Source organism: Halichoerus grypus, chromosome 15 (genome assembly GCF_964656455.1).
Source record: "Halichoerus grypus chromosome 15, mHalGry1.hap1.1, whole genome shotgun sequence".
In the NCBI taxonomy this organism is placed as follows: domain Eukaryota; kingdom Metazoa; phylum Chordata; class Mammalia; order Carnivora; family Phocidae; genus Halichoerus; species Halichoerus grypus.
This window is the reverse complement of record NC_135726.1, coordinates 59,926,006-59,947,020: the sequence shown is the minus strand read 5'-3', so window position 1 is coordinate 59,947,020 and position 21,015 is coordinate 59,926,006. Positions and strand designations below refer to the sequence as shown.

General features: G+C 42.6%; 1 protein-coding gene and 1 non-coding gene across 5 annotated transcripts in view; one reads left to right on the top strand and one right to left on the bottom strand.

The window, feature by feature from the left end:
• The window catches only part of LOC118535558 (uncharacterized), a 61,216-nt gene extending 42,926 nt beyond the window's left edge, over positions 1-18,290 (top strand). Inside the window, exons 3-6 of one of the 4 annotated variants that reach the window (XR_013444237.1) lie at positions 4,155-4,193; positions 5,146-5,256; positions 6,379-6,496; positions 17,850-18,290. The gene's annotated coding sequence lies outside the window, so the exon portion shown is untranslated. Of the gene's footprint in view, positions 1-3,191; positions 3,569-4,154; positions 4,194-5,145; positions 5,257-6,378; positions 6,497-17,849 lie in introns of all 4 variants that reach the window. The other 3 variants (XR_013444236.1, XR_004917237.2, XR_013444238.1) reach the window with 3 other exon arrangements.
• Positions 14,482-14,584, bottom strand: LOC118535600 (U6 spliceosomal RNA). The gene has a single exon (XR_004917249.1). It is a non-coding gene; the product is annotated as a U6 spliceosomal RNA (small nuclear RNA).
• Positions 18,291-21,015: the final 2,725 nt, after the last annotated feature.

The following is a 21,015-nucleotide window of genomic DNA, read 5'->3' as shown; positions in this document are numbered from 1 at the left end:
GTGACTTACTTTAATAAAGCTGTTAAAAACAAAGATTGTCAGCGTTTGTCACTTCCTAGTTATTTTACTATGTTTTACCATTATGTATGTTCTTGAGGTTATTTATGACTACCAAATGAGTATGCTAGGAACAGAAAACAGTGTTTCTCTAGGACACATCTCTTCCCACCTCCATATTCTGTGACACTATGGCAGCTTGAAGTTGGCAGAGGAGGCAGTATTTATACCAGGGAAATTGACAAACAGTATAAACCAGGGCTTGCTTTTTACTGAATGTTTAGACTATAGATAGGGGTGAACAATGTTAACAAAGCAGATTATACTAAGAAGTGTCTATGACTGTTACACTATTTTTAAAAAAGATTTTATTTATTCATTTGAGAGAAAGAGATTACAAGCAGGGGAAGCAGCAGTGGGAGAGGGAGAAGCAGACTACCAGTTGAGCCGGGAGCCTGATGTGGGGCTCCATCCCAAGACCCTGGGATCATGACCTGAGCCGAAGGCAGACGCTTAGCTGATTGAGCCACCCAGGTGCCCCGACTGTTACACTATGAATAGCACAAAACATTGTGAATATATTCTTCAATACTTAAAAACAATTGTTGTAGACTGATTTGTGTGCCCCCCCATTAACATATGAAGCCTTAAGCCTAATGTAACTATTTGGAGTTGGGACATTAAAAGAAGTAATTAAGGTTAACTGAGATCATAATGGTGGGGCTTTAATACAATATAATTACTGTTTGTTTTTTATTTTTTCTTAATTTAAAGGGAAAGACACCAGGAAGGTGCATGCACAGAGAAAATGCCATGTGACACAGCAAGAAGGTGGCCATCTGCAAACCAAGGAGAGAGGCCTCAGGATAAACCAACTTGCTGGCACCTTGATCTTGGTCTCCTAGCTTCCAGATCCAGATCCAGATCCAGATTTCTCTATGCTAAAGTAGTCCTACCGGATCAGACTTCATTTAACCTTAATTACTTTCTTAAGGATTCTATATCCAAATGTAGCCAAATTGGGTATTAGGCTTTAAACAAGAATGGTGGGTAGGGAGAAGAGCAAGATAATTTAGTCTATAACAATGTACTGTCTTAGGTAAAGGCCTTCACTTCATGTGAACAATCTGATGTCTTAGGAAACTAGAGTTGTAGCCATCCTAGTTGTAGGATTTCCCACACTTGTTGCACTCAGATGGTCTTTCTCCAGTGTGAATGCTCTGGTGTTGAATGAGGTTAGAGTTCTAGCTATAGAATTTCCCACATTTACTGCACTCATGAGTCCCACCACCGTGAACTCTCTCATGTTCTAGGAGCAGAAATGTTCTGAAAAAGAATTTCCCACATTTGTAAGCCCATTCTTTTTTTTTTTTTTTTTTAATATTTTATTTATTTATTTGACAGAGAGAGACACAGCGAGAGAGGGAACACAAGCAGGGGGAGTGGGAGAGGGAGAAGCAGGCTTCCCGCTGAGCAGGAGCCCGATGCAGGGCTCGATCCCAGGACCCTGGGATCATGACCTGAGCCGAAGGCAGACGCTTAACAACTGAGCCACCCAGGCGTCCCGCATTGCTGTATTTCTGATAATCACTTTGCAGCAAAGAGAGGAGATCATGGGATTCAGATGCCTCATCTCAGAGTTCAGTGCTCAGTGCTCACTTTCTACCTTGACCTTTACAAAATAGCAATAGTTAGGGTAAGAGAGAGAGGGTTCTGTATTGGTCTCAGCTTATCAATAATGATGGAACCAGTTAAGAATGCCTGAGGTTCGGTACCACTTGTGGTGAGCCCTCAGAGGTACTTCCCTGGAGCTAATGTGGCTGGACCGCCCCTCATGGTTTTTATTATGATTGCAGGACACACCTCAGGGAAAACCATCAAGAACTTTGAAAAACTAAGGGTTATTACTCACAGGTAGTGAAGGATACAAGGCACACCCAAGGGCCACACAAGAAAGTCACCACTAGAGAGAGGGAGGGAGTGTGAACCTGGGGCTCTGCCTTGATTATGGTCATGAGTGGGCTGCCTAGGGTTTCACAGGTTCCCTCTCTATTGGAGAATTTAAGATATAAGAGTAGGAATTGGGGAACAAAGGGAAAAACAGGATCACTTAAGTGATTGGTTATTTAGCCTACCTGGGGCTTTATACTAGTCATTTTACTAGTAGCTGTGATATGTAGCTGGCAATATGCGTTTTTCCACATGGATGTCTTTGAAATTGATGTCCTGGCAATCAAAAGTTTATTGTCAGGCCCTTGCACTACAGGGAGGGATGAACAGATGGAGCACAGAGAATTTTTAGATCAGTGAAACTTCTCTATATGACATTATAATGGTGGATACTGTCATTATACATTTGTCCAAATCCATGTATGGTACAACACCGTGAGTGAATCCTTATACAACTGTGGGCTTTGGGTGATAATGATATCTCAGTGAAGGTTCATAAATTTTAACAAATTACTGCTCTGGTGGAGGTATACAGGTAATGGGGGAGCTTTGGGGGGGGCAGAGATATAGGGGAAATCTCTTTACCTTTTGTTCAATTTTGCTGTGATCCTAAAACTGCTATAAAATATAGTCTATTACAAAAAAAAAAAGATAGCATTAGTTAAGTTGCTCTCTGATTGAGCTGCTTCTCAGATTGCTAAAAGAAATTGAGTATATCTTAGTATATGGAGTAAAAAATGTGGATAAAAAGTGTTTTTCAGTGTGTAGGACACAATCCCCGATGGTTACAATCCCTGATGATATAGGCAAGGGAGAAATTTTCTGTGGCATTCAGAAGCAGAGCTCCTAGTTGTCCACCGGCTTCAGGACAGTCTAACATTCCTCTTCTTTCTTCCCACATATGGCGCTCTTTGGAGTCTTTTCTATTCTTCCTGACCAAACATAATGAAACACTGAATAGAGCTTCAGGCCACAGCATTTGAAGAACAATAACATAACGTTTCCAGCTATTGAAGGAGTCATTTTATGATTGATTATGGGATGATTAAGCCATTTATGTTAAGTAGATCTGGGAGCATCTCAAATAAGATTTTTATCCTCTTCGAGTAGGGTGATTTTATGGAGTCTGAAACAATGTCTTTTCTCCGCCTTTGACATGGGCAAAGCCTTTTCCTCCCTTGAGGTAGGAGTACCATTTTCCTAGCTTCCCTCCTAGCCGATGCTCGATGTTCTGGTTTATCAAGGGCGGAGAACCCCCTTTCCTGCCACCTCCGGAGCTCTAGGACTACATTACCCAGAAGACCATGCGTTCAGAGGAGCCGATGACGGATCAGGACGAGGCATATCTGTGCGTGCGCATCGCGTGGGGGCGGGACTTCCGGCCTCTGCTCCGGGCCGTGGTGGTTTGCGGTTCTGGGGAATCCCTCCCGCAGGGCTGAGGCGTAGGTGACAGGGGGGAGTAGGCGTGAAAACGGTCGTCCTCACGGCAGAGGTTTGGATCCGCGGCTGGCGACGCCGCCCGGGCTGTCCTGCGCGGGGGCCGGGACGGGGACCGCCGGCTCGGGTGTCCGCTCCGCCACCGAGTCCGATGGCGGCGGCCGCGCGCAGGGCCCCGGCTCAGGTGAGCGCTCGTCCCCCGGGCCCTCCCGCCGTCCCCCCACCCAGAGCCCGAAGGCCCGAGCGCGGGGCGCCGGCTCGCGTCCCTGCGGCCCAGGCCCCGGTGTCCGGGACAGGGAGGCGGCGGCGGGCGGGGGCCCCGTGCGGGAGCGGGCTCGGGGCGGAGGGCGGCTGGGCCGAGGCTGGAGGGGGCTGCGGCGGGAGGACTCTGCCCTCAGGGGACAGCGCGGGAGGGGGTCACGCCTGGACTGCGGGCCGAGGTGCCGGACCTTCAGGTGAGGACTCTAGGCGCCGAGGGGACTTTGGCCGAAGGAGAGACACGATCTCCCTGAGGGTTTCAAGACCCCCCGAGGAGTTCTAAAGAGCAGTGGAGGAGGGAGATGGGTGCTCTGAGGCACTGGGAGGCTGAGTCTGTTCAGGGTCACACCGCTGGTAAAGGCAACATGGAGCACTGAGGCGCACTGCTTAGACAGCCATCCTGAGGTCACTTGGCTCCAGGGCCAGGGAAGGGTACAGGGAGGCATGAGCCCATCAACCTCCCTTTCCCCCATGATCGCGTTCTTTAAGGGCCTGCCTGCCTTTTCCCGCAGAGTCCCAGGACTGCAGAAGCACTGAGGGAAACAACACGGGTATGTAGAGGGTGTCCTAGTCCCTTACTGACCCTGGCTGACCCCCAGATGTTGTCTGGACTGTGGTGCCCTGCGACTCTTATCTGCTGTTTTCAGAATCCTCAGTTGATGTCAGGGGTTATACGAAGGTGTTCCCATTCCTGTCAACCAACATAAATGAGTGTTTAGGGTTAACCGAGGAGCGGGTACCAGGATGTGCAAATACATGGAGGTAGATCTGAGCGAGGGGTGTTCAGGAACCACAGGTGTCCTTTTATGAAAGAACAAAGAGCAGGGGGACAGGGGTCAGGACAGGAATGACTGCCTGAAAAATTGGGTGTCTATTCTGGACGTAATGGGAGGTTTGGGTTAGAGGAGAGATATAAACTTAGGAAAGTCCAAACAGTCTCCTGACTAAAGCAGAGAACAGACCATGGGAATGAGGGAAGCACAAGGGAAATCAGGGCAGAGGCTACTACCATAGACTAGTGAGGGTTAATTGACCAGGACTGTGAGTTAGGGTGGTTGCATTTCTGGATGCAACCGTGGGATGCATGTTTTAAAACGGGAAACTAGATTTTCTTTTTTTTAAGATTTTATTTATTTATTTGACAGAGAGAGACACAGCGAGAGAGGGAACACAAGCAGGGGGAGTGGGAGAGGGAGAAGCAGGCCTCCCAGCGAGCAGGGAGCCTGATGCGGGGCTCTATCCCAGGACCCTGGGATCATGACCGGAGCCGAAGGCAGATGCTTAATGACTGAGCCACCCAGGCGCCCCGGGAAACTAGATTTTCTAATGTGGGAGGTGAGGGAGAGAAACGGAGATATCAGGGATAACCCCAGGGTGTTTGATCTTTGCAGCTGTAGGAATGGAAGTTCCAACTGAGAGGGGGGAAGTTGGTAGTAGGCATAATATTCACCGGGGATATTAGGAGCTTTGTTTTGGCCATGTTTAGATTCTGAGGTATTTCAGAGACCGCTGAGTGGAGGCATCAGATTGGCAGCTGGAAACACAAGTTGAGAAATCAAAAGAGCGGTTCAAATTGGAGACATTCAAAATGTGGTATTTACTGTGTGGACCCACGTAAGTAACCTGTCGTTACATTTAGGAGGTATAATCTTCTTGTTACCTGGCGTGAAGATGTTCATAGGCCAGGAAATAGAGGGTAGGGGCTGAGCACTGGGTCTCTCACTTGAGTACCTGAGTGACGGTATTGTAATTAATAAATGCTGGTGAGGGAGGTATGTGTGCTTAAAGGTAGGGTGTATCAGACAGACTAGTCTAGGAGGTGGCCAAGGCTTAAGATAAGAATGGACAGGGCGCCTGGGTGGCTCAGTCGGTTGAGCGACTGCCTTCGGCTCAGGTCATGATCCCGGAGTCCTGGGATCGAGCCCCACATCGGGCTCCCGGCTCGGCGGGGAGCCTGCTTCTCCCTCTGACCCTCCCCCCTCTCATGCTGTTTCTCTCTCGCTCGCTCTCTAATAAATAAATAAATAAAATCTTTAAAAAAAAAAAAAAAAAAAAGATAAGAATGGACATGGGAGAGATGCAGAGACAAGGGGTAATTGAGGCAAGATGTCATTCAGGCCAAAGCTCTTGCTTATTCACGTCTCTGTGGATTCACAATGGGCACATTTCGGCTGTTTCTTCACCAGTCTTGACACTTGGCCTACTTGTCAACTCTACATGTCACTTCTGCTCTTAAACCCTTTGCGGGACCAGTCCCTACCTCTCTGGACTCCACGTCTTACCTGCTTTTCTCACTGCTGCATCTGCAGTGCTTCCCAGCAGTGACCTCTACATATTTTGTCATGAGGTGTGCATATATCTTCAAATAGTCCTTGAACATGAGCAACTCTATTGCATTTGGATTTTCTTGATCCTGGACATACCCTTCCACATAGCGGTCATATGTCACCAGGAAACAAGAGCTGGCTGGAAGTTATTTGCAGAGAAACAGGTTATAGACCCTGCTCTCCTCCACGTGTCACACGTCATAGTTGCGTCCTTCACCATTTGAGACCTTCCCCGTTTTATGCTCTTTATTTCCCTGGAGCAGAGGCTCTCTGTCCTCAACCTGAAACAGTTCTGGTTCTGCCAACAATCGCATGGAGTTGTCCTGAGTTTGGGAAACACATTCTTGTGTATGGGTGGTCCCCTCCAACCAGAGTCAACATGGACCCTCCAGCATTTTATTTCTTTCAGGTTGTTGGTGTGGAGCAGATAACGAGGAGGCACCTTTTGAGCAGAGCATTTCTGTAGGAGTGTCACGGGTCAGGACTCCAAGGCAGGTGTGTCTGCCCAGAAGGCCTACTCCTGTGAGGTATGTAGCCTAGTCTTGAGAGAGATTTTTTACTTGGCTGCGCCAAGGAACACATACCAGGCAGAAACCATACACCTGTGGGGCATGTGGGAAATGATTATGTTTTATTGGAAACCTTCCACAGCACCGGAAGCAGGACACTGGAGAGAAACACTTCAGAAGCAGAGCCTCACATGTAAAGAGCTGCAAGTTCTGTGTGTCAAGGAAGCCCTTTACCTGCAGGGAGGTTGGGAAGGACTTCTTGACCAGCTCAGGATCTCTCCAACAATAAGTCACTTACGCTGTGGAGAAGTCGAAGAACAGTACCGAGTGTGTGGTGGGCTTACATGATATAAAAATTCATTATAAATGGGGAAGATGCATGAAAACTTGTGAGAACAAATACACATTTATTTAATACTAGAGAGACCTCTCTAGAACAAGATATTATGTATGTGGTGCGTGTGGGAAGTCTTTTAGCAAAAGGTACCACCTCAATCACCATTGGAGAGTTCACACTGGAAAAGGGCCCTAATGAGTGTGTGGAACGTGGTAAATTATTTAGCACCAAGGCCAATCGCATTCAGCACCACAGAGTTCACACTGGGAGAGGCCTTACGTGTGCAGGGAATGTGGGAACTGCTTTCCTTACAGATCCAGTCTCTTTAATTACCTGAGGTTTCACAGTGAATCAAGGCCTTATGAGTGTGGGGAATGTGGGAAATCTTTTAGCTAAAGTTCTGTGCTCTTTCAGCGTCAGAATTCATACTGGAGAAAGGCCTTTTGAGTATGAGGGAAAAAGCTCTGTTGCTCCTTCAGTGTCGGAGAGTTCACACTGGATGAAGGCCTCATGAATGTGCTGACGGCTCAGGTGGAGGCCCTGTCTCACTGAATACCAGAAAACTCACATAGCAAACTTCGGGAATTCACGTAGATGTGCGGGGAGTGTGCTAGTTCTGTATTCTTTATAACACTGGAGGTGGTCCCTTATGAGGGTGCCATCTACCCGAATTTAATCTCCTACATCAGAACAGCCACTAAATTCCAGGCATGTGAGAGGTATGTTTTTAAACTGCCCGGGCCATTGCCAGATTTATGTCCCTCCGTTCTATTGCAGAAGCTTTTCTATTTCTGCCCCTTGGAAGGTACCCAAGGTGTGTCTCATTCACTGACTACATTGTGTTTAGGGAAGTAAAACTTCCCTGTTCTCCTGTTTGTGAAAGGATATGTGAGAAGCCTGATCATTCATTCCTTTCTCATTTCTTTCTCTCTGATGAGTTAGGCCATGGACCTGACCCAGTTCGGGCCCAGAAGACAATGCTCATGATCTGAAAACGTAGACTTCCCAGGGATGTTACTGGTCTCACATGACTCTTGTGATGGAATTTTCCAGCCTCCAAATCACAAACCTAGGAACAGCCTGCCTTCCGTTGTTCTGGTTTGTGTGATAATGAAGGCCTTATTTAAGGCACCTTTAATCTTGGGGGCTCTATTCACTGTGTATGTGGCAGTTTGAAAACAACTATTTAAGTTGTTCTGCTGAGAACAACTGAGTTCTGCTAGCATGAACGTGTGACCAGCTTTCGTTGGGACCAAACTTTGTGTGCCTCAGATAGGACAGTATTACGGCAGAGTATATATAGCTCTCTCATTTTGGCCTAGTTTGCATTGCTGCCCACAGCCTCCCAGGAAAGACTGCAGGGCTTTATGGTCCTTATTTATAGCTTGGATGTCAGGATATTTTGTAGGTTCAGAGGTCAACCTGAGGAGGAGACAGCTGTGACAACCTCTGGTGTTTGTGAGAATTGTTCTCTTATTCACAGGGGATGTGGCATTGTGCTCAGCACTGGTAAGGGAAATCTGTTCCTCATGTCCTGCAAAGGGGCCATGTGCTCTGGTGTCCAGAATTCTTTAGTGTGGTGCCACTAGTTGAAGGATTATTGGGGGAATCATGATTGTTAAAAACAAACAAACAAACAAACAAAACCCCACTGGAGTTATAGGGAGTGAGGAGACTACAAAAACTAGTTGGAATGGGCCTCTTTTAAAAGGGTGTCCACAAGGTTTAGTACTATGGCTGTGAAGGGTGAGCAGGTACAGAAATTCTCAGGATTTCCAGAAGGGTGTATTTTGTGTAGCTTGAGGGCCTGTCAGAAAAAATAATGTAAAGTTTTTGTGACTCTTGTAGCTTTTTTGGGCGCTCTGTCTCAAGGCCATTGCTGTGTAGGGAGGAAAACCAGGGTGTCTAGAGAAAGGAGATGTCTTGGTCAGTGATCGTGGCCTTCATGCGCAGCCTGCATTCCTTTTATTGAATCAAGTGGAAATGGCTTTCATTGTTTACCTTTATATGTTATCACTGAGGCAAGGCATCCCCGCCTGGGGCACGAGGAGATGGTGGAGTCAATAGAGGGAGATTTTACAAACCAGTAGGAAATCCAGATTTTATTTTGAACCATGTTTCTAAAGCTGTGATAAGATAGAGATGCCATGCAATAAACTGTACGTATGTAAACTGTACAGCTCAGTAAGTTGAACTTCACTCAACCCAGGAAACTCATCACCATCATGAAAATGGACCTGTCCATCACTCCCGTATTTATGTGCAGCACTTTAATGATGGCTCTCTCTCTCTGCCCTTCAGGCAACCATTGATCTTTATAACAGATTAGTTTGCATTGTCTAGATTTTTATATGATTGAAATAATAAATTGTTTACCCTTTTTTTCCTCCCATGGGTGCCCTCTGCAGAACGTTTATTTTCAGATTCAGCAATGACACTTACATAAATAGTTCATAATTTTTATGAATTTTTATGAATCGCTGAGAGGTATGATTTTCTATGAAATACCACGGTTTATATATTCATTCATCTGTTTATGGATATTGACTGCTTTACGGTATTGGTTGTTACAAATAGAATTACTACAGACGTTTTAATACAGTTCTTTATGTGGCTGTGTTTCGTTTCTCTTGTGTTAATACTTCAGCTGGAATCACAAGCTGGGTGAATGTATTAACTTTTTAAGAAATGTCAAACTGATCTAAAATGGTTCTTTCTACTAGCAGGGTGTAAGAGTTCCACTTCTTCCTTATCTTTGCCAATAGTAGATACAGTTAATCTTTTAAAATTTTGACCCTTTTAATGAATATTTAGCAACTTTATCTCAACTGTGGTTTTAGGTGCATTTCCCTGATGTTTAGCATTTTTTCATTTGTTTATTTGCCAGATGTTTGTCTTCTTTGGTAGAATGTTGGTTATCTTTTACCTGCTTTTTTTTTTTTTAAGATTTTATTCATTTATTTGACAGAGAGAGAGACAGCAAGAGAGGGAACACAAGCAGGGACAGAGGGAAAGGGAGAAGCAGGCCTCCCGCTGAGCAGGGAGCCAGATGTGGGGCTTGATCCCAGGACCCTGGGATCATGACCTGAGCCGAGGGCAGATGCTTAACGACTGATCCACCAGGTGCCCCTTTTACCTGCTTTTTAAAAATGAATTTTGGCAAATAAGATAGTGAAAAAACAAAGAAAGATCACGTATTGTGCCACAAAACAAGTCAACAAATTTAAGAAGGTTGAAATAATATCTAGTATCTTTTCTCACCGTAGTGGTATTAAAGTAGAAGTAAATAACATGAGGAAAATGGGAAAACTCACAAATAAATGGAAATTAAACAACACACTCCTGAACGACCAGTGGGTCAAAGAAGAAATCAAAAGGGAATTAAAAAATTATCTTGAAACAAATGAAAATGAAAATACAACATACCAAAACTTATAGGATGCAGGGAAAGCAGTTATAAGAAAAGGTTATAGATATAAATATCTATGTTAAAATAAAAGATCTCAAATAAGCAACCTTTACTTTACACTTCTAGGAACTAGAAAAACAATAAATTAAGCCCAAAGTTAGCTGAAGAAAATAAACGATAAAGATTAGAACAGAAATAAATGAAATAGATACTAGAAAAACAATGGAAATTAATGAAACCAAGAATTGGTTTTTTTGCAAAGAAAAGCAAAATTGACAAAACTAGCTAGATTAACCAATGTAAAAAAGAGAAAGGATCCCATTAAAATTATATAAAAAATGAAGCCTTGGAGCACCTGGGTGGCTCAGTCAGTTAAGCGTCTGCCTTCGGCTTAGGTCATGATCCCAGGGTCCTGGGATCGAGTCCCGCATCGGGCTCCCTGCTCACTGGGGAGCCTACTTCTCCCTCTCTCTCTGCCTGATGCTCCCCCTGCTTGTGTGCTCTCTGTCAGATAAATAAATAAAATCTTAAAAAAAAAAAAAGTGGAGGTTTTACAGCTGATACCACAGAAATAAAAGGATCACAAGAGACTTCTGTGAAAAAGCACAGAGCGCTGAGTAAGACTGTAAAGCAGGAAGGTTTGGTGTTTTGAGGTCCACCTATTGACCGCAGTGACTGATAAGAAGCTGCCCTTGTGCTCTAGATGAGAGTTGTTGAAATCCTACTTATATGGAGAAAACCAAACACATTCACATATTTTTCAAAAGTTGGGAAGACAGCTTTCCACATCACAAAGGACATTTGTGTCTTCTTGCACATGCACATTCTGTCAAGACAGAATTCCATGGTCCCTTAGATGTTAGGTTGTTTTGTTTCATTTGAAACAGTATTTCTTCTCTCAAACACTTAAGTTTCCTACCAGATTTTAAATGTATAGTATATGAGCACTGACGGCATTTGTAAAACAAATGAACTCATAGCAAACATCAGTTGCCTCATCCCTGGAATCCAGTCACTCAGATCCAAATAGAACTAAAAGGTTTAAAAAGATATTTGTGAGGGGGCGCCTAGGTGGCTCAGTCGGTTAAGCGGCTGCCTTCGGCTCAGGTCATGATCCCAGGGTCCTGGGATCGAGCCCCACGTCCGGCTCCCTGCTCAGTGGAGAGCCTGCTTCTCCCTCTCTCTCTGCCTGCCTCTCTGCCTACTTGTGCTTTCTCTCTGTGTGTCAAATAAATAAATAAAATCTTTAAAAAAAAAAAATATTTGTGAGTAGGAGGAATGGAAAGAGCAAAGTGGTCAAGAGAAAGGATGAGATTAGGTGAAAGCTGCTTAAGTTAGGAAAAAACATCTTAGGAAGACATTTGAATTTTGAAACTGATAAAATCACAACCTTTGCTACCTGAAGTAACTCCGTCTCTTAAATTCGTATTTTCTCCATTTAAGAGGGGAGGGAAGATTTTTTTTTCTTTTGCAGTTCACAGAATTTTTTCCTATGGAAGTACAGTCTTGATTTCTTAAGCATGTACTCACCCAGTTAGAGAAACATTATCATACTCCAGATGGGGTCGTGAGATTTGGAGTCTCTCTGAATTGGGAACTTCCTACATACTGTGTTATCTTACCTCATCTACAAGAGTGCATTATAAAAATATTCATGGCTCTGGGGCGCCTGGGTGGCTCAGTCATTAAGCGTCTGCCTTCGGCTCAGGTCGTGATCCCAGGGTCCTGGGATCGAGCCCCACATCGGGCTCCCTGCTCCGCGGGAAGCCTGCTTCTGTCTCTCTCTCTCTCTCTCACTCCCCCTACTTGTGTTCCCTCTCTCACTGTCTCTCTCTCTGTCAAATAAATAAACAAAAATCTTAAAAAAAAAAAAAATTCATGGCTCTGCAGTGTGAAGAGGCAACATGAGGATTTCAAAAGGCAGATGGAACAGCAGATAGAAGACAAATACAATCTAATTGTACTATAAAGATTTGGTTTCATAACTACATCAAAGCTCATACAACTCCACTCTTGAGGATTCCACTAAATAGTATGAAAAACAGAGAAAATGTCTGACATCTAGGACCTGTCCTGAATTCAGCTCAGTCCCATTTCCTCTTCATTTGCCAGGAATAAATCCCTATGAAGAATATTCCAAGTCTTGGAAGCCACTCTAGATGGTCATCATTTTCCTGTGTTCCCCTTTCATGGAAGCTTAGTACACAGTCACTGCATACATTTGGTAAATTATCTGGCCAGGTGTGATCTCATATCAGAGAGAGAGAGTAAACACATAGGGTAAAGCAAGAGAGTGATGCAGCAAACAGAGGTGAGAGAAGGAGAGAAGAGGGAGAGAGAGAAGGAATAAGAGATGAATCATGTTAGAAATCACAGATAAAAAAACATTCAGAGTGTGGCACAATTCTAGAAAATGAGAGACATGATTTTTTTGTGGAAAACGTGAGATGTTTTCTGGTGAAAATCATATTTAAGTCAATTGTTTCCTTAGGGTATAGAGAATGAGCAACTGTTCATTAGAAAAATAGAGGGCAAGCTGTAGTGAAGCTACAATCTAGACTGATGAAAACCCAGATTCTAAGACAGATGGGACAGTAAAAGTCTTCAGTAATGAGAAAAAGGACTGCTTAAAACTGCATGTCAGGAACTGAACTAAAATACATTTTCTGACACAATTGAAATGGACTTAAGAGGAGAATAATCAATACAGAATTCTAATAAAGGTTTACTTTGCTAAGCCAACAAAGTGTCTCTGTGCCCTGATGTAAAAGAATTGGTAGGAATGGTTTTGGGAAGCAGAGTGGATTCACAAAGAAAACACAGTCAGAAACAGCTGTTACAGGAATGGCCTGGTGTGCTGTGCTCCATGTTGGGCTGTTTCTCTCTGAATCCCAGTCTCTGTTGGGTTCTAAACCTGGTACTCCCCCTCTCATCAGGATAGCATCCATAGTTCCATTGTTAGAACAGACGGCATGGCTATGCATTGAGGATCTTTATGTATGTGACTAGGACCTTCCCCCATCTTTCTTCTTTTTTTAAAATTTTATTTATTTTTTTTAAAGATTGTATTTATTTATTTGACAGAGAGAGACACAGTGAGAGAGGGAACCACAAGCAGGGGGAGTGGGAGAGGGAGAAGCAGGCTTCCCGCTGAGCAGGGAGCCTGATATGGGGCGTGATCCCAGGACCCTGGGACCATGACCTGAGCCAAAGGCAGACGCCCAACGACTGAGCCACTCAGGCGCCCCCTCCCCATCTTTCTTCTAGAATCATGTGCTAATATCCTAAAACTCAGATTGAGAATACACTTGGATGATAATTAGTCAAAATACACTTGGGTGATAATTAGTCACTGATCAGTTTCTAGAATCTAGAATTATCTTAAAGGTTCTGAATAATTACGAGGGCTAAGAATAAGCAGTGAAGACTTTGCCCTTGTACCCTACAATCAAACAGAGTATGTAGATAGTGCCCAAAAATTTTTTCTCAAGTAACTAGGTGCAAGAAATTTTTATTACAAACCTATTTAATTATTTATTTATTTATTTATTTTTATTTTTTATTTTTTTAAAGATAAAGACAGCGAGAGAGGGAACACAAGCAGGGGGGGAGCTGGAGAGGGAGAAGCAGGCTTCCTGGTGAGCAGGGACCCCAACGTGGGGCTCGATCCCAGGATGCTGGGATCATGACCCGAGCCGAAGGCAGACACTCAACAACAGAGCCACCCAGGCGCCCCCAAACCTATTTATTTTTTTAAAGATTTTATTTATTTATTTTTGCTCGTGTGCGCCGCATGAGAGAGAGAGAGAGAGAGAGAAAGAAAGAGAGAAAACAAGTCGGGGGAGGGACAGAGGGAGAAGCAGATTCCCTGCTGAGCAGGGAACGGATGCAGGGGCTCATGCGGGGCTCGATTGCAGGACTCTGGGATCATGACCTGAGCCGAAGGCAGACACTTAACTGACTGAGACACTCAGGTGCCCCTATAAACCTAGTATTTTTTTTTTTAAACAGGAGAAAGTCAAATTTATTGATTTTTTTTAAGGTTTTACTTATAGGGGCACCTGGGTGGCTCAGTCGTTAAGCATCTGCCTTCGGCTCAGGTCATGATCCCAGGGTCCTGGGATCGAGCCCCACATCAGGCTCCCTGTTCGGCGGGAGGCCTGCTTCTCCCTCTCCCACTCCCCCTGCTTGTGTTCCCTCTTTCGCTGTGTCTCTGTCAAATAAATAAAATCTTTAAAAAAAAAAGATTTCACTTATAAAAATATGGAATGCTTCACGAATGTGCGTGTATCCTTTCTCAAGGGTCATGCTAATCTCTGTATCGTTCCAATTTTAGTATATGTGCTGCCCAAGCAAGCACCCTATAAACCTATTTTTGACATCAACTTTTCACCCAGAGATCAAAGGGGAAAGAAGAGCTACTCAAACTCATGTACATTCCATGCCCCTAAATGTGTACATTTTCCCATTTAATTATATAAAAGCTTTTAATTAAAAGTGTGATAATTTCTATTTTTAATTTTATTTATTTAATTTTAATTAGGTTCCACACCCAGTGTAGGGCTCAAACTCAGGGCCTTGAGATCAAGAGTTGCATGCTCTACCGACTGAGCCAGCCAGGTGCCCCTCTATTTTTAATTTTTAATTAATTAATTAATCTATTTTATTATTTTTTACAATTTTATTTTTTATTTATCTGACAGAGAAACAGTGAGAGAGGTGGGAGAGGGAGAAGCAGGCTTCCTGCTGAGCAGGGAGCCTGATGCAGGGCTCGATCCCAGGACCCTGGGATCATGACCCGAGCTGAAGGCAGATGCTAACAACTGAGCCATCCAGGCACCCCAGTTAATTAATCTATTTTAAAAAGATTTTATTTGAGAAAGAGAGTGAGCACGAGTGTGGGGGGAGGGGCAGAGCGAGAAGCAGGTTCCTGGGAGCCCTATGCCGGGCTCCCTCTCTGGACTCCGGGGTCATGACCTGAGCTGAAGGCAGACACTTAACCGACTGAGCCATCCAGGCGCCCCTATTTTTAAATTTTTTTAAAATTTTTATTTTTTAATATTAATTTAATTTTATTTTTTAAAAGATTTTATTTATTTGAGAAAGAGGGAGAGCACGCGCCAGGGTGCAGAGGGAGAGGGAGATGCAGAGCCCGACATGGGACTCGATCCCAGGACCCTGGGATCATGACCTGAGCTGAAGGCAGATGTTTAACCGACTGAGCCACCCAGGCATCCCACCTATTTTTAGTTTTTAAAATAAACTTATTTTAGAGGAATTTTAGGTTCATAGCAAAATAGAGCAGTAAGTATAGGGAGTTCCTGTATAGTGCCTGCCTGTCCCCTGACGCAGAGCCTCCCTGACTATGAACATCCTATATTAGAGTGGTGTATTTGTCTTAATCAATGAACCTAAACTGACACATCATTATCACCCACAGTTCATAGTTGAAATTAGAATTTGCTTTTGGTGTTGTATATTCTATGGATTTGACAAATGTATAATGATATGTATTTATCATAATATCATACAGAATAATTTTGCTACCCTAAAAGTCCTTCATGCTCTGCATATTCATCCACTCCTTACTGTAAGCCCTGGCAACCACTGATCTTTTTACTGTCTCCAAAGTTTTGCCTTTTCCTAAGTGTTAAATAATTGGAATGACAAATATGTAGCCTTTTCAGATTATCTTCTTTCACTTAGCAGTATGCATTTTTGGTTCTTTTGTGTCTTTTCTGGCTTGAAAGTTAATTTCTTTTTAGTTCTGAATAATATTCCATTGTTGAATATACTAGGGTTTATGTATGCATTTATCTATTAAAGTGAATCTTGGTTGCTTCCCAGTTTGGGAACTATGAATAAAGCTGCTATAACATCTGTGTGCCGGTTTTTGTGTGGACATGTTTTCAACCCATTTGGGTAAATACCAAGGAATGTGATTACTGGATTGTGTAGTAAGAGTATGTTTAGTTTTGTTAGACACTGTCAGACTACATTCCAAAGTGGCTGTGCAAGTGTGCATTCCTACCAGAAATGAATGAGAATTCCTGTTGTTCACCTTCTCACCAGCATTTGATATTGTCAGTGTTTTGGATATTGGTGATTCTGTTAGGTGTGTAGTAGTATCTCATTTGAATTTGTAATTTCTTAATGACATATGATGTTGAACATAATTTCATATGTTTGGTGGTGATATGTGTATCTTATTTGGTGAGGTGTCTGTTAAGGTCTTTTGTCCTTTTTTTTTTTTTTTTTTTTGGTATTTTTTGCCCATTTTTTATAAAAGTGTTTTGTTACTGTTGGGTTTTAAGAGTTCTTTGTACATTTTTGATAACAACCTTTCATCAGATGTGTCTTTTGTAAATGTTTTCTTCTCGTTTGTGACTTTTCTTCTTATTCTATTGACATTGTCTTTTGCTGAGCAGAAGTTCTGAATTTTAATGAAGTCCAGCTTTATCACTTCTTTCTTTTTTTTTTTTTTTTTAAAGATTTTATTTATTTATTTGACAGAGAGTCACAGTGAGAGAAGGAACACAAGCAGGGGGAGTGGGAGAGGGAGAAGCAGGCCTCCCGCGGAGCAGGGAGCCCGATGTGGGGCTCGATCCCAGGACCCTGGGATCATAACCTGAGCCGAAGGCAGACGCTTAACCACTGAGCCACCCAGGCGCCCCCACTTATTTCTGTAATGAATTGTGCCTTTGGTTTTGTATTGAAAAAGTTAGCATCATACCCAAAGTTATCTAAGTTTTCTCCTATGTTATCTTCTAGGAATTTTATAGGTTTTTTTGCTGTGCATTTAGGTCTATGATCCACTTTGAGTTCATTTTTGTGAAGGGAATAAAGGCTATGTCTAGATTCTTTTTTTTTTTTTTTTGTATGTAGATGTCCAGTTGTTCTAGCATATTTGTTGAAAATATTATTTGTGCTCCATTGCATTGCTTTTGTTACATTATCAAAGATCAGTTGAGTTTGTGGGTCTATTTCTGAGCTCACTATTCTGTTCCATTAATCTTTTTATCCTTTAGCCAGTAACACACTGTCTTCATCACTGTAGCTTTACAGTAATCTTGAAGTTGGGTAGTGTCAGTCTTCGACTTTGTTCTTCTTCAGTATTGAATTAGTTAGCTATTTTGGCTCTTTTGCTTGTCCATACAAACTTTAGAATCAGTTTGTCAATATCCACAAAATAATTTGCTGGGATTTTTAAGATTGTGTTGAATACATAGGCAAATTTGAGGAAAACTGACATTTAGACAATATTGAGTCTTCCTGTTCATGAACATGGTACATCCATTTATTTAGTTCTTCTTTGATATCTTTAATCAGAATTTTGTAATTTTCCCTATATATATCTTGTACATGTTTTGTTAGATTGATGCCTAAGTAATTTATTTTGATGGTACTAATAATGTAAATGGTAATATTTTTAATATCCAATTCCATTTGTTCATTGCTGGTGTGATACAGTGATTTATAAGGAATGTTATATTGTTATATATTATATCATTTCTTAGATATATTGGTCTTCATCCATAATTCCTGAAAATGCTTCAGAGCTATAAAGGTAAAATGAGTGTCTTGTTATTAATGAAGGTGATTTTTCCTTTTCAAACCCACCCAAGGTTCAGAGGCAAGGTGCCAGGAGGAGCAATCATGTGATAAAGGATTAGAACTTTCAGTCCCTATTCCCAACACCCTACCTTCAGGGAAGGAGAGAAGCTGGAGGTTGCATCATCCAATGGCCGGTGACTTAGGCAATCATGACTTTGTAATAAAGCCTTCATAAAGACCCAAGAGGACAGTCTTTTGGTCCTTTTGGAGAGGTTTCACACTTGGAGAACCAGGACGTTTCCATGTGCCACCAAGCCAGGCCCTAAGGTCCATGAGAACAGAAGGACCTCATTGAGTGATGTAAGATTTCTGGAGATGGATAGTCTTGACAGTTGCACTACAATGTGAATGTACTTACTGCCACTGAATTGTACAATTAAAATGGTTAAAATGGTAAATTTTTCATTATGTATATTTTATCATAATAAAAAATGTTAAAATAATTACTCAAAGATGACTTTCTAAATCGTTAAGTGTTTTTCACTAATAAATTTTAATTTTTGAAAAAGCTTACCTTAGAGCAGTTTTAGGTTCATAGAAAATAGAGCAGAAATTACAGGGAGTTCCTATATACTGCCTGCCTGTCCCCAGATGCACAGCCTCCCTATATTAGAGTGGTTCATTACCTAAATTGACACATCATTATCACCCAAAGTTCATAGTTTAGAGTTCACTTTTGGTGTTGTACCTTCAGCATTTTGGAGTTCTGAGGTAGGAGGATCTCTTGGGGAAACATAAACAAAATATCCTGCTAACCCAGAAAACCTTTGCACACAAGTAGAAGGAAAGAAAACAAAACAGTTTTATTATTAATAAGCATTAAAACAGATGTGATGTGCATCACAGGCAATCCAATAAAGAGATTGTGAAGTCAGTAAGAAATCTCACTTTTTTATACAGTCAGGCAGATACAACCTATTACTTACATGTTCTTCTTTTTTTAAAGATTGCAGTTATTCATTTGACAGAGAGACAGCAAGAGAGGGAACACAAGCAGGGGGAGTGGGAGAGGGAGAAGCAGGCTTCCCGATGAGCAGGGAGCCCAATATGGGACTCGATCCCAGGGCCCTGGGACCATGACCTGAGCCAAAGGCAGACGCTTAACAACTGAGCCACCCAGGCGCCCCTACGTACATGTTCTTTTTCAAAATTTTATTTATTTTAAATAATTTTTAAAAGATTTTATTTATTTATTTGACAGAGAGAGACACAGCGAGAGAGGGAACACAAGCAGGGAGAGTGGGAGAGGGAGAAGCAGGCTTCCCGTGGAGCAGGGAGCCCGATGTGGGGCTCGATCCCAGGACCCTTAATCATGACCTGAGCCGAAGGCAGACGCTTAACGAGTGAGCCACCCAGGCGCCCCAAAGATTTTATTTATTTTAGAGAGAGAGAGTAGGTGAAGGACAGAGGGAGAGGGAGAGAGAATCTTGAGCAGACTCCTCTCTGAGCATGGAACGTGACAGGTGGCTTGATCTCATGACCCTGAGATCATGACCTGAGCCAAAACCAAAGGTTGGACACTCAAATGACTGAGCCACCCAGGCGCCTTTCACGTTCTATTTTATAATTGTATATACTGATCCCTTCTTTTTTAATATCAGTTCAGAAATCCTGCAGATTTAGAGGTGACTCCTTTTGTGAGAAACACTGTGACCTGGTCTACAGAATGAATGAAAAACAGAAACCACAACAGTACAATGGAATGTTATATCAGAATCACCTGGAAAATTGTTAAAACACAGATTCTAGGCCTTGACCACAGAATCTCTATTTCACTAGGCTAGTTTCTGAAATGAGAATGAGCATTTCTTTTTTAAAAAAATTTTTATTGTTATGTTAATCACCATACATTACATCATTCGTTTTAGATGTAGTGTTCCATGATTCATTGTTTGTGCATAACACCCAGTGCTCCATGCAGAACGTGCCCTCCTCAATACCCATCACCAGGCTAACCCATCCTCCCATCCCCCTCCCCTCTAGAACCCTCAGTTTGTTTTTCAGAGTCCATCATCTCTCATGGTTCGTCTCCCCCTCCGATTTCCCCTCCTTCATTCTTCCCCTCCTGCTATCTTCTTCTTTTTATTTTTTCTTAACATATATTGCATTATTTGTTTCAGAGGTACAGATCTGAGATTCAACAGTCTTGCACAGTTCACAGCGCTTACCAGAGGAGAATGAGCATTTCTAACAAATCACCAGGTGACATGAATGGTAAAGGTCTAGGAATCAAACTTGAAAACCAGGATTCGATGAAAAACGAGGCTGCCTAGTTCCAGGCCTTGTAGTCCACCACAGTGAAAAATTGCAGACTCCTAGAGGCAGAGCCAAAGTTTCTCACATACATCCCCTGAGTGTCTCTGCAGTGAGCAAGTCAGGCTAATGGCCAGCCTGGCTGGAGTCCTCAACTGCTGAGGAGCCCTGTGAAGGCTCCACCTACCAAAGCTATCTAGCCACCTGCACATTTTGCCTAGAACTTATTCCAAAAATACTCACATAGTTATCCCTCATATCCTTCAAGTTTTTGCTCAATGACCCTATTAGCAAAGAGGCCTCCCTCTTCTAAGCACATTCACCTTATGTTCTTCCATTGTGCCTAGCACATTCCAAGATGGTGTATGATTTAGCATTTCTTCTTTCATGATTTCTGTGACCTCCTTGTATATAATATAGCCCCCAGGAGGGCAGGAGTCTTTTGTCCTTTTGTGTCCAAATGTCTCCTATGCATCTACAATAAGTTCTTGAAGCCAAACACTCATTGATTATTTGTTAGAACAGTGAATAAACAGGACACTTTAGCTTCCCTTTGTATTTTTACAATTCTACCTATTTCTAACGTCCCCGTTAGCTTTCCGTGAATGCTGGTATCACTTAATTTCAGGAATGAATAAGAATCAAATTTGGGAGACAAAGTCTTCAGAATGATTGTTTTAGTCACATGCTCAGCTTAACTATCTTTTCTCAGACATCACTGATACAATTTCTCTTAAGATCTTCACATTTTTACCATCCACTGGTATTTCCACTAAGACATTTCTGACACAATCTCTGAATCATTATATAGCCATTATTAACAGCTGTGTAATTTGCATTTTACAGCTGTTTTTCCTCAGATAATGCCAATTCCTCATGCAGAATACTCCCTGTAATCACAGGGGAACTGATAACCACTTTCCA